Raw genomic sequence first — 14134 nt, 5'->3', positions numbered from 1 at the left:
GATTATGAGAGAAGAAGGCTTATTTTAGCTTATGGTTTCAAAGGGAAGTTTTATCATGGCAGGAAAGCATCGCAGAATATATATCATGTCACACCAGCTGGAAGGGAGCAGCAAGAGTAAGTTGGTTGCAGCAAAGGGGAGCTGAGCTGTATACAAACTTCAAGACTCACCCTGCCCTTCCAGTGACATATCTCCTCTAGCAAGGCTCCATCTCCCAAAAATTCGCCAGATGCAGACTTAAGTATTAGGCTGACTCACGAACACAGGAGGCTATGGGGTACGTTTTACATTCAGACCACCACAATTCCTATGGCAGAGTTAAGTAGTTGCAACAGAGACCATAAGTTTATAGACTTCTATCCTAAAGCTGAAGAGAAAATAAACTGTTCATAAATGTACTCTGGCCACTAAATTTGCCCTTCACAAGGGAATAATTTAGCAATTTTGAAACTATTTTATGAATATTCTGGAAGTAAGAAAACACATAAATATAAAAGCCATATTTATGTAATAGTTATATTAAGTGATCCCAATTTAATCTACTCTTATGACAAAATGTTTAAGAGAACTTTTTCTTTTCCATTTAGTATGGGCATTTTGTGGATTCTGTTTTATTTTTTAAATTTTCAGGGGCTTTTAAATTTTTTTTGCTTATTTTTATTTATTTATTTGAGAGTGACAGACAGAGAGAGAAAGAGGCAGATAGAGACACAGAGAGAGAATGGGCTCACCAGGGCCTCTAACCACAGCAAACGAACTCCAGACACATATGCCCCCTTGTGCATCTGGCTAATGTGGGTCCTGGGGAAATCAAGCCTCGAACCAGGGTCCTTGGGCTTCACATGTAAGCACTTAACTGCTAAGCCATCTCTCCGGCCCTGTTTTATTTTATTTATCCACTCTCTCTTCTACAATGTTCCCTAAGCCTTGGAGATGTTTCATTTGGTGCTGAATTCTTAAATGCCTCTTATTTTTAGCAGTTTGATGAGTTTTTAGTCTCCTTAGTATACACAGCTGTCTGCACTGAGAAGCTTCACTGGCCAGCAGTGAGATTAGGACTTTTAGATTTGTCCTCACCCATTTCTTCTAAGGAAATGGTAGACCAAATATTTGCATACTTTCAAAATTGCTGTGCAGACCACATCATTAGACATAGGCCCCTAAGCCTAGTGAGCTCATTATTAGAGCCCTTCTCTGCTCAACCACATGCATTAAGCTACCCAGGATCCAGGGGACCAGACCTGCTCATAACAGGTCCTTGCTTTCAATTGGAGTAGACAACCAGGAGCAGTCCCAGACCAGGCCTGGTTAGGTTGTCGTCCAGAGACATGTCTGTTACTGGAACAGTTCTGACCTCAGCTAAAGGCAAAGGGATTATCTCTAGATGGGTAAATTTCAATATGAAACAACACAAGAAACTGGAAAAGTAAGAAGAAATGGGTGAATTTCTTGACATATATGATGTACCAAAGTTAAACCCAAGAGAAATAATTTAAATAGAGCTAGAACTAGTAACAAGATTAAAGCAGTAATCAAACATGTCCCAATCAAAAACAAACAAACAAAGTCCAGGCCCAGACATATTCACCACTGAATTCTGCCAAACCTTTATAGAATATCTGAAACCTCTGCTTCTCAAGTTATTTCATAAAACTGAAAAGGAAGGAATGCTTCTCTACTTCTTCTAGTAAACTAACACTACATTAATATCAAAACCAGGGAAAGAAAGAAAAATAAAAGAGGATTGTGAACCAATATCCCTCATGAAATTAGATGCAAAAAGTTTCAATAAACTTTTTGCATACCAAATTCAAGAGCACATTACAATATCATCAAGTAGATTTCATTCCAGAGATGCAGGAATTGCTCAATATAAGTAAATCAATACATATTATATAAATGGACTTAAAGGCAGAAATTACATGATCATCTCAATAGATGCAGAAAAAGCCTTCAACAAAATACAATATCTCTTATTGGTAAAAAACACTGCAGAGGGATTATATCCCAACATAATAAAGGATATATACACAAACACAAAGCCAATATCAGAGTAAACGGGGAAAAACTTAAAGTTTTCCCACTAAACTCAAAAAGTGTTACCAGCACATAGGTCCAGAAATAGAGCATCATTAGCTTCTCCCAAATTACTCTTGTAGCTTTCCTCCTACCCCACCAACAACCAAGTACTACCCAATTTATATGGATAAAGATTGGTTTGACTTATTTTTGTTCTAACTATCCTTAGCATCATAACTCATTTGTGTCTGGCTTGTTCCACTCAGTATTATACTGTAAGAATCATCTATACTGTTTTGAGGTCATCATTCTTTCTTGATTTTGCCTTGTTGCTATTTACCTATTTTACTTTCTTTTAAAACAACATTTTTTATTGACAACTTCTATAACTATACACAACAAACCTCGATAATTTCCTCCCTTCCTCCACTTTCTCCTTCACAAATGCACCCTGTATCATATCTCCTCCCCCGTCAATTAGTCTCTGTTTTGTTTTGATGTCATCATCTTTTCCTCCTATTATGAGGGTCTTGTATAGGTAGTAACAGGCACTGTGAGGTCATGGATGTCCAGGCCACTTGGTGTCTGTAAGATTGCATTTTAAGCAGACCTGCGCTTTGTTTGACTCTTACAGTCTTTCCACCACCTCTTCCACAATGGACCCTGAGCCTTGGAAGGTGTCATAGAGATATTGCAATGCTGAGCACTCCTCTGCCATTTCTTCTCAGCACTGTGGTATCTTTTGCGCCATCCCAGTGGTCACTGTCATATGAAAATAGAAGCTTTTCTAATCAAAAGTGACTGTAGCATTAATATATAGGTATGAACTTTAAGAAAAGTGCTTATAGGACAGTTTTATTAGCATAATATATGCATTTAGCCAGAAAACAACAGGTTCTGCAGTTTTCGATTTGACTTACTCTGTTTTGTATTTCTAGTATTTCTGATTGGAATTTACTCATTATTTCTATTTCCTTACTGATGTCTTGTATTGACTTTTTTATTTCATTATGTTCCTTTCCTGTGTTCTCCTGGGATTCCTTCAGGAATTTGTTTTCTTGTTTGATTCCTTTGAACATAGATATGTTTATTCTTTTGAATTCTTTGTCAGGTATTTCATCTAAATCAGTCCCCCCAGAGGTCATTCCTGATGGATTTATAATTTCTTGTAGAATTTTGTCTTTTTTTTTTTTGTATTTCTTGTATTACAATATAGAGATTTTTGCATCTTGAGTTAATTTGATGCTTCAGTTTTCAAGTTATTTGTAGTACTCTTAGACATGTACGTCTCACATTATATATCTTTAGGATAGGTGCTTAAGGTGCCAGATGTGGCTCTTATATTACTCTCAGAGTAACAGCAGAAGTGACCCTAGGTGTTGAGTTTTCCTGCTATGCAAGTATTCTAGTAGGCTTGGTGGAGCAAAATACAGGCATATTGTAAAATTCAACTGAGCAACATACAAACTTAACCAAAACCAGCACAGAGTATATATGAACTAGTGGGGATTAAAAGAAACAGGTAATCTAACAAAGTCTCTAAGGGTGTGTGTTGCCCCACACCCTTAATCTTGTCAAGTGGGAGGCTGAGATTTCTGGTCTGTAATGGATTCTAGGTTAGTCTGGGGCTGAATGAAACCCTGATCCCAAGAATGACAATAGAAAAGGACAAAGGCACTATAAATCAGGAAGCATTAAAAGCAAAAGTCAACCACAAATACAGCTTATTTAAGAATGGTAAAACTGACCAAAAATGTATCAATCAAATCTAACACATAACTTATTCTGACATGGAGGGTGCCACAGCATGCTTTGGGGATGGCTTCTGGTCTCACCTATGGTGAGTGCTCACCTGGATCTCTCATTGTTGCACTGTGGGCTCATTTAAGATGGTTGGGTCATTGGATCTGCTATTCAGGTCAACTGTGTTGGATGCTACGTGGCTGAATGGTGGACAAGATCCCTTGGAGTCCTGAGTTCTCCTGTATTTCTCAGCACTGGTGGTTGGGGCTGAGGAGGCTATGGAGTGTAGCTAGAATTGTTCTGGAGCTGTTCAGCTGGTCCAATTTGTCTTCTCCTTCAAGAGCTGCTCAAATAGTACCTGTTGTCTTCATCAGTTTTTTAAAAAAATTTTCTTATGTTCTTTTTTTCGGGGGGGGCTGGTTTTTGGTGGGGAGGTTTGAAAGGTTTTATCTATTTATTTGAAAGAGAGAGAGGGAAAGAGACACAGAGAGAGAATGGGCATGCCTGGGCCTCTAACCATTGCAAATGAATTCTAGACACCTGTGCTCCCTTGTGCATCTGGCTTTATGTGGTTACTGGGGAATTGAATCTGTGTTCTTTGGCTTTGCAGAAAAGCACCTTAACCAGTAAGTCATCTCTCCAGCCCCCCTTCAGGTTCTCTGATTTTGCATGGAGGCTGGTGTGAGTGGAGAGTTCCTTCACCATGGTTCTGCTCCTGCAGCTAAGGGAAGGCAAGGTGTGGAAATAACTCTTCTCAGCATGCCAGGACCACTTGAATGACAGCTGGAGCTGATTCTGGCTGATTGTGTGGTTGCTAGAAGCTCTGGGTTTCTCCTGCTTCTCTGCTGTGGTTGATAATTCCTTGTACACTTTCACTTTTTGGTAGAAGAGTGTATCATGGTATTTTTATGTTTATTCCCCAGGCTGCTTTGACATGGCTATTACAGTGCCATTTCAACCAGAAGTCCACCCCCACCCCCCATTTTACTTTCAATGGCATTTAATTAACTCCATGTCTGGGGCTATTATTTATAGTTCTGTATGGACCTTCTAACCCACATGTCTTGGGTATACACAGGGAGATATTTCGGTTGGGTATTTACCTAATGGTGGAATTAATAACCTATTGTAGGGTATGTACATTTAGTTTTAGTATCAACTCTCTCTCTCTCTCCCACTAACAATGTGACAGCTCTATTTATTTATTTATTTATTTTATTTTTTAAATTTTTATTAACATTTTCCATGATTATAAAAAAAATCCCATGGTAATTCCCTCCCCCCCGTCGACACTTTCCCCTTTGAAATTCCATTCTCCATCATATTAAGCTCTATTTATTAATATCCACATCATTTGTTTTTTTCATTTTAGGCTTTCACATGGGTGTATAGTGTGATTCCTGTATTTCCCTGATGATTAGTGAAATTGAGTGTCTGTTCATATGTTCAATGATCATTTTGATATCTCCTGTGGTGGTTTGAATGAAAAATGTCCTAAAGACACTGATGTGTTTGAATAAGTTATCTCCAGTTGGTAGAGCTGTTTGTGGAACGTTTAGGAGGTGGAACCTTGCTGGAAGAGATGTTGCTGAACTTGGCATACTATTATCTAGACCTGCTTGGTTCTTTTGAGCTTTTCTACTTCCTTCTTGGTGGTGTGATGCTGGCTATCTGTTCTTTCCATCCTTTACCCACATGATAGAAACTTCCCCTTGAAACACTGAGGTAAAATATATCCTTTCCAGCCAGGTACGGTGGTGCACATCTTTAATCCCAGCACTCAGAAGGCAGAGATAGAAGGATCACCATGAGTTCATGGCTAGTCTGAGATTACATGGTGAGTTCCAGGTCAGCTTGGGCTAGAGTAAAACCCTACCTCAAAAAACCTGTATATATCCTTACCTTTCATAAGTTGCTCTGGTTGGGTATTTTGTCCCAGTAATAAGAAAATAACTGCTATATTCCTTTTAGGAAGTATCTATTAAAGTGTTTCCCTTTAAAAGTTAGTTCATGGGGGCTGCAGAGATGGCTTAGTGGTTAAGCGCTTGCCTGTGAAACCTAAGGACCCTGGTTCAAGGCTTGATTCCCCAGGACCCACATTAGCCAGATGCACAAGGGGGCACACTCATCTGGAATTCGTCTGCAGTGGCTGAAAGCCCTGGCGTGTCCATTCTCTCTCCCTCCCTCTCTCTCTCTCTCTCTCTCTCTCCCTCTTTCTCTGTCACTCTCAAATAAATAAATAAAAATAAACCAAAAAACAAACAAACAAACAATAAGTTACTTTACCTGTTGTCATTCCAGTACTCATGGTCCAGTAGTATAGCATCTTTAATTTTTTCTCATCTTTGATGGACACAGCTACCTCCCCATTTAAGGGCATTTTGGAAGGTAACATTTTCATAGGTTCCAAGGATTGGAAGGTATGTTCTTTGAAGGACCACTATTCCTTCTACAATATATATGTAAGTATGCTGTTATTTCTTCCTTAAATGTTTGGAAGCATTTACTTGCCTTTATAATAATAAAGGTTTCTTTTTTCATTTTAGTTTTTCAAGGTAGGGTTTCATTTTAGCCCAGGCTGACCTGGAATTCACTATATAGCTTTAGGTTGGCTTCAAACTCATAGCAAGCCTCCTACCTTGGCCTCCTGAGTGCTGGAATTAAACACCTACACTGCTGTACCTGGCAGAGAGAGAAAATGGGTATGGGCCTCTAGCCACTGCAAATGAACTCTATAAGCATGAGCCACGTTGTGTATCTGCCTTTACATGGATACTGGGGAATAAAACTCTTGTCATTAGGCTTTGTAGGCAAGCGCCTTGACCACTGAGCCATCTCTCCAACCCAAGGATTTTATTTGTTGTGACCAGAATTCAGCGTGTATAGCCCAGGCTGTCCTCAAACTCACTGTCCTCCTGCTTCATACCCCTGCCAAGTACAAATATTGAGATTACACATGCTTAGTACCATACTGGGCTAATAAGGATTTTTGTTTGTTTCTTTGTTTTTGTTTTTGAGGTAGGGTCTCACTCTAGTCCAGACTGACCAGGACTTCACTATGGAGTCTCAGGGTGGCCTTGAACTCCTGGCAATCCTCCTACCTCTGCCTCCTGAGTGCTGGGATTAAAGGCATGTGCCACCATACCCAGCTGCTAATAAGTTTCTTAATACAAACCAGACTATTCAGATTTTCTATTTCTTCTGTTACTTTTAGTAAGTTGCATTGGAATTTGATCATTTTATCTAAAATAATAATTGATTCTTGGAAATATTTATAAGGTCAACTATGTTTTCCTTCTAAATCTCACTATAAATTTCAGTTTTGTGAATTGCCTCGGCCAGTGGGGAGTTAAACAAGGACCCGAGGGGAAGTTAACCTGAATGGGAGAAGGCAAACAGACACAAGAAGGAGACCAAGCCGAGTTTCTGGTCAAGGCCTCGAGAGTTTATTCTTACATGTAGGTTTATATAAGGTTGTAAGGGGAAGGGGCCATAATCAGGCCAAAGATCACAGAGTTACTGGTTAAGCTGCAATGCCTTTGTTTCTTCATCAGTTACTGGCAGCATGGGGGAATATTCACCTAAGCATATGATTCCTTTGTTTCTGGTAGTTGAATATTAGATGAGGAAGTAGAAACTTAACATGCTATATGGCAGTTTCTATTAACATGGCCGAGGTTTGGTTCATAGTTCCCAACAGTGAATTTTCTGTATTATACTCTTAGATCTCACTCATGTCTCTTCTTTATTACTTATTTACTTCTACATTCCTCAGGTTGAACTTAGGGTTTTTTATCTTGCTTCTTGAAATATAAACTAAAATCATTGCTGTTTTATAACTTTTCATCTTTTCTAATTATTCATTTAAAGGTGTAATTATCTATGTATTCATACAATTAACATCTATAAACTTTGCTATGCTGAGATATGGTAGAAAATATTGAAAATGTTTCCTCTTATTTGTTTCTTAAATATGTATTCCTTACTATGATGGAAACCAATACCTAAAATCTACTTTTGTTTTCTCTTTTGATAATTAGCAGTATTGCTGAGGGCATAGTAGGGCATGCTATTGTATATTCTTACTGTTGCAATCAGGTTTGCATTGCTGGCAGAAATCAATGAACCAAGAGTAGCTTGGTGGGGGGAAGGTTTATATTGGCTTACAGACTCAAGGGGAAGCTCTATGATGATAGGGGAAAACGATGGCAGAGAGTGGACGTCATTCCCTGGTCAATGTAAGGCGGACAACAGGAACAGGCGCCAAACACTGGCAAGGGAAAACTGGCTATAACACCAGTAAGCCCACCCCAACAATACCCCACCTCCAGGAGGCTTTAATTTCCAATTGCCATCAGCTGGGAAGACTAGCATTCAGAACACTTAAGCTTATGGGGGACATATGAATCAAACCACCACATTCCACCCCTGACCCCCAAAAACTGATGTAAAATGAAATAATGCATGATATAAAATGCAATGCATTCTGTAAGACTTTGAGTCCCCATAGTTTTTATCAATCCTAATGATGTTCAAACATACCCATAATCCAAGGTCTTTTAACTGAGCCATAATACCAAAATAATCCCCTCAAAGCCTATAATGGCACAGAATAAACACTCACACTGCAAAATATGGCACTGAGCATAGCAAAGAAATATTCAACCAATACAACCAGGGCAAACATTAAACTATATAGCGCCAAGTCCAACAACTCTACCCAGTGACAAGTCTCCAAGTTAAATAATTCTAACCAGCAACAAGTCTCTGAAGTTCCAATTCCGCCCCTCTAGGTAAACTACTCACAGTCCTGGAAAACATCATCTGGGGCTGGCAGTTTTCCTTGGCAGCCATCTCGTGGTCCCGGCATCTCCACTGGGTCTCCTCTGCAACCTACAGTTCATCCTCATGGCTCCATCAGTTCTCCATGCAGGCTTCTAGCAGCAAACCTGCTTCACACTGCCCATGGCTATTTCTAAAACATAAGACTGTGTTACAAATTCAATGACTCTCTCTCTCTCTTTGTGAAAAAAAAATTTTTTTTCAAGGTAGAGTTTCGCTTTAGTTCAGGCTGACTTGGAATTCACTCTGTAGTCTCAGGCTGGTTTCAAACTCAAAGTTGTCCTCCTACCTCTGCCTTCCAAGTGCTGGGATTAAAGGCATGTGCCACTATGCCTGGCACCCCCCTCTTTATGCTCCATAATACCAGGTAGGGTGCCAATTTGTTAATGGGGGGTTAATAAAGCAGACATTGATGAAAGGACACTCCTTGAGCACTCAGGCCCCTTCAAAAGAGTCTATATTCTTCCTATTGCCCCAGTGCAGGTCAGCTGGCCCAGTCTCAAAGGTTGTATGGTGGAGGCAAAGTCATTCTGGCTGTTTGACATGGTCCTGGCTAGAAGGAGGTTTCTGTATGGCTGGAACTTCATGATGGAGTTGAAACCATTCGGTTCCCTATGTTTGGCTTCCTTATTAGCGATAGCACTCCTGTCTTTTTTAGGCTTTCAAAAAAAGGAAATTCTCTTGCCAAGGCTGAAAACAGCATTGTGATGTCCTTCATAAACTCTGAATGCTTGATCCATGATGGCAATTTAGGAATTAGAACCTTGTTGGAAGTGTGTTATGGGGAGCAAGACTATGGGCACTATAGCCAGCTTCCCCTTGCCAGTGTTTGGCACAATCTCCTATTGCTGTTGTCCATCAAATGCTGGTCAGGAGATAATATCAAGTCTCTGCTCATGCCACATTTTCCCCTGACATCATGAAGTTTCTCCTGGAGTTTGTAAACCAAAATAAACTTTCTCTTCCCACAAGCTGCTTTTGGCTGGGTGCTTTCTGCCAGCAATGAGAAGATTACTGCAATAAGCACTAATAAACATAACTGTTTAGTAGGTTGTTTGACAACATAACCTTTTAGCAAACCACCAGGGTGGTTCCTCCAGGGCCTATAGTCTTCCCTGCCATGTTTTTTTTTAATTTTTTTGTTTATTTTTTATTTATTTGAGAGTGACAGAGAGAGGAGGAGGAGGAAGAGAGAAAGAGAGAGAGAGAGAGAGAGAATGGGCACACCAGGGCTTCCAGCCACTGCAAACGAACTCCAGACGTGTGTGCCCCTTGTGCATCTGGCTGACGTGGGTCCTGGGGAATCAAGCCTCAAACCGGGGTCCTTAGGCTTCACAGGCAAGTGCTTAACTGCTAAGCCATCTCTTCAGCCCAGCCATGGGTTTTTTACTTGGTTTATAGTACCAGGCATAAGTTCAATCTTGTAGAGTAGGCCTCAAATACAATCAGAAAGTGTTTTGCCCCATAACAGACATGCCAGTACTACGCCAGTGGGCATATCTTGCCTGGCAGGTCAGTGTTGTGGCATATGGAACCCACCACTGGGTAAGACCATTGATAACTTTTCTCCCCCAGCCTCCCATGTAGCACCTTCTATCACTTTGAAAGCTAGCCAGAGGAGAGGAAACTTTGAGCTCAGACCCAGCATTTCTCTACATTCTGCATCCAAGGGTGTGTTGTCTTTAGCACAAGTTTCACTACTCAATTCTGGTGAGCAACCAAGAGCAATGGCAATAGCCTGTTTTGTTTTGACGGAATTTGTGACCACCCTGACCAACAACTCATAGGGGAGGTATCCCACACCTGGCATTGTTATTTTAATAAATAATCCATGGCTTCAGGGAGTAGTATTATTCATCTATGCAGTGTACCTCCTCTTATTCTCTTATTCTTATTTTTTAAATAATATTCTAAATAGTTTATAAAGCAGTAGATTTCCATCTGGCTTTGTCATATTTCCTTAATTTGATTCCCCTCCCCAACTTACTCCTCTCTCCATACCCCCACTCTCATTCCTGCTTAACCCTTTCTATACCCAATATTCCACTTAACCCTGTTACTTTTAAACCACTTGTGTTCTACCATCACCCCAAAAATATGGAAAGCCTCATGAATTTGCATGTCATATTTGAACAGGGGATGTGCTAATCTCTGTAAAGTTCCAATTTTAATATATTGCTAATGAAGTAAGAACTATTTCTGTGCTTGCTTATTTGTTTATTTATTGAGATAGGGTTTCATTTAGCACAGATTGGTCTGAAACTCACAATGTAGCTAAGGTTGACTTGAACACCTTGATCCTTTTCTCTCTACCTTCCAAGTATGCACTATCACTACCCGCTCATTCCCAATAAAAGAAAAGAAAAAGCTTCCATTGTGCTCTATTCCCTATAGGATTGCAGTATGAACCTTTTCTGAGGAGACATGAACAAATAGCTACTCATCCCTGATAGGGGACGAACTACTGGAACAAAGGTAGGATTCCATGCAAAGTATAGCTTGGTGAACCAATACAGTTACTTCCAAAAGCATGACAACTTATAGGCCTGCATTACTAAAGAAAGTGTCCCTCTCCTAGCAATTGTTAACTGCCTCTATACCCTGAGGAAAGGGCAGGGACTCATGAGCCCTCCCTTCCTATAACTGAATATTAACGGACCCAATTTTGTGCAAGTCTAATGCTGGTGATCACAGTTGCTGAGTATTCAAGAAGGCAACAGCTATCTCATGTTCAGCGGTTTTTTGCTATGATTTTCTTCTTTATATGAGAGTTTAACTTTCATTTCTTACCAATATCCACCTTTGTTATCTACATTCTTAAGCCATATAAAGCTACTTGTGGCTATCCGCCCTGTGGTAGTTTGATTGTATGTCCCCCATAGACTCAGGTGTTTTGTTAGGCTTATGACTTGGGTCTCCAGCTGCCTGGCTGGAGGAGATGTCACTGAGGGCGGATCCTGGGGTCCAGCCCTAAGGTATGTTTGGGGGTAGATCTGAATTCTATTCCAAAGTTGTCCAGAGAAATTTGAGCTCTGGAGGTCTTGCTTACTGCCAGTTTGTGCTTGTTGCTTTTTGGTGTTGGTGGCTGGTGGTGTTTTCTCTCTGTTTGGATTTATGAATGGGAGCTTCTTCTAGCAGATTCTGTAAGCTTGAAATAAATTCCTTCCTCCCATAAAACTGTGTTCCGTTGGATGTTTGTTCCAGCATCACAGAAACTATCTACAACACCTCCAAATACACTGCATTTTCTATACTTTGTTCTATTTTTCTTCCACTTTAAATTCCCCATGTTAGCCCTCCCAATCATGCATTCATTATTTGTTCAACATCTATCTTAAAAGTCACTTTTCTGTAAAGTCTTTCTGGCTACCATTAAAAATGAACCTTTTTGGCTCTTCAAATACCACATAGCATTGCACATTTTAGGTTAATCTGATTGTATTCTCTGGTATGTTCTAAGGTCCCCAAGGGCTTATGTATCCAAAAGAAACATCTTACCCATTTTCATATCTTTAGGGCCTGTCATAGTCAGTTCCACAATGTGATGAACTTCCAAACAGTTTATGGGAGGAAGGAATTTATTTCAAGCTTACAGATCAAGGGGAAGTTCCATCAATGATGGAAGAAACTGGCTCCCTTTAACAGATCCAAACACAGAGAGAAAAATGTCAAAACAGCCAACAAACTGAAAATAGCAAGCAGGAAAACCTGCCAGATCTCACACTGCTGTCTTACACCTTTGAGCTGGAATCAGATCTGCTCCAAACACACATTTGGGCTGGATCCCAGAATCTGTTCACAGTGATACCTCCTCCAGTCAGGTGCCTTGAGAGCCAAATTTCAAGCTTAATAAAACAATGGAGTCTATGGTGGACATATATTCAAACTACCACAGGGCCTGACTCATGGTAAATACTCAAATTATGTGTTCAGTGAATGAACGAAAAGAAAGGAACTGATCATTAAGTTCTCATACTGAACAAAATTCCTATGTTAAAATTTTAGCCCAAGGGTTGGAGAGATGGCTCAGCAGTTAAGGCACTTGCCTGCAAAGCCTAACCACCCATGTTTGACTCTCCAGGTCCCACATAAGCTAAACACACAAGGTGATGCAAGCATGCAAGGTCGCACATGTGGGCAAGGTGGCACATGCATCTGGAGTTTGATTACAGTGGCTGGAGGCCTTGATGCCCCAATTCTCTCTCTCTCTCTCTCTCTCTCTCTCTCTCTCTCTCCTATACACATACGTGTGTATGCACACACACACACACAGGCCAGACTGTTGGGCTTGCCTCAAAAAAAATTTTTTTAGCTTGACATTTCATCCAATGCATTGGATGGTGCCTCTCATAAGTTCAGGAAGGATCAAATGCTACTCACAGATTATTTCTTAAATATGTGGAATTTCTTGGTAAGCTTCAATTTCCTTACCACCAACCAGAGGCCAGGATTTTTGTGCTTTGTTTAAAATGAAGGTTCCTTAGTGCAGAAATACAAGATACTGTGGTATGTAGAGCTTATAGGCATGCTGGTAGTACTTCATAACTTGACTTGTAGAGCAGGTAGAATTTTACTTTCCTGACGCTCTGGAGATGGGGATGGTCAGCAATGTGTGTATACTCAGTACCAACTTCAGTCTTGTTCATGCCAGTCTGCTGAAGTTAGCTCTGGAGAGTACAGTGAAGGGAGAGGGAAGCATTCTTGCATGATTCTAAGACTGGAGCACCACGGAATGTTTAAAAATGCATGATGTATGTAATGACAAGTAGACACAGATGATATTTTGCAGAGGTGATCATTACTATATCATCTGCCAGATTTTGCAGTTGGTTAAAAAAAGAAAGAAATTAGTTTGGCAGGATTGGCTCTTACAAAAATTGTGTTTTTTGCCAATTCTATGAAATTTGATATTCCCCTTGCAATTGAGCAAGAAAAAATTCTTTCACATTACATGCCAAGAAAAATATGTCCATTGTCTTTTAACCTTTACTTAAGGGGAAAAAAAGTGTGTGTCTGTGTATGTATGTGTATATGTATTATATTCAATTGTAAGTTAGGTAGGGCCAGCATAAAGGAGACTGACACAGCTGGTTAATTATTTCAGAATTACCAAACTCACAAACTGTAGCTTCCATTATATAATTAGTAAACTATGCCATATATTAAAATGAAAAGTGGATGCTGAGATTTAATATTAAGATTAGGATGAGATAAATCAGGTTCTAAAAGTCAAATGCCACATGTTCTCTCTAATATGTGAATCCTAGTTACAAATGTTTAGATGTGTATGCGAGTGTTGCAGTCAAGGTTCGCATTCCTGGTAGAAATCACCCATCCAAGACCAGCTTGCGGGAAAAAAAAAAAAAGGTTTATTTTGGCTTACAGGCTCAAGGGGCAAGCTCCATGATGGCAGGGAAAAGTGATGACATGAGCAGAGGATTGACATCACCCCCCTGGCCAACATCAGATGGACAATAGCAACAGGAGAGTGTGTCAAACACTGGCAAGGGGACACTGGCTATAATACCCA

General features: G+C 40.1%; 1 pseudogene; it reads right to left on the bottom strand.

Annotated features, from left to right (window-relative positions):
• Positions 1-10695: 10695 nt before the first annotated feature.
• Positions 10696-10796, bottom strand: LOC123460458 (annotated as a pseudogene).
• Positions 10797-14134: the final 3338 nt, after the last annotated feature.

This window comes from Jaculus jaculus, chromosome 4 (genome assembly GCF_020740685.1).
Source record: "Jaculus jaculus isolate mJacJac1 chromosome 4, mJacJac1.mat.Y.cur, whole genome shotgun sequence".
Lineage (NCBI taxonomy): Eukaryota > Metazoa > Chordata > Mammalia > Rodentia > Dipodidae > Jaculus > Jaculus jaculus.
The sequence above is the reverse complement of the archived record's forward strand: the minus strand, read 5'-3'. Positions and strand labels throughout refer to the sequence as shown.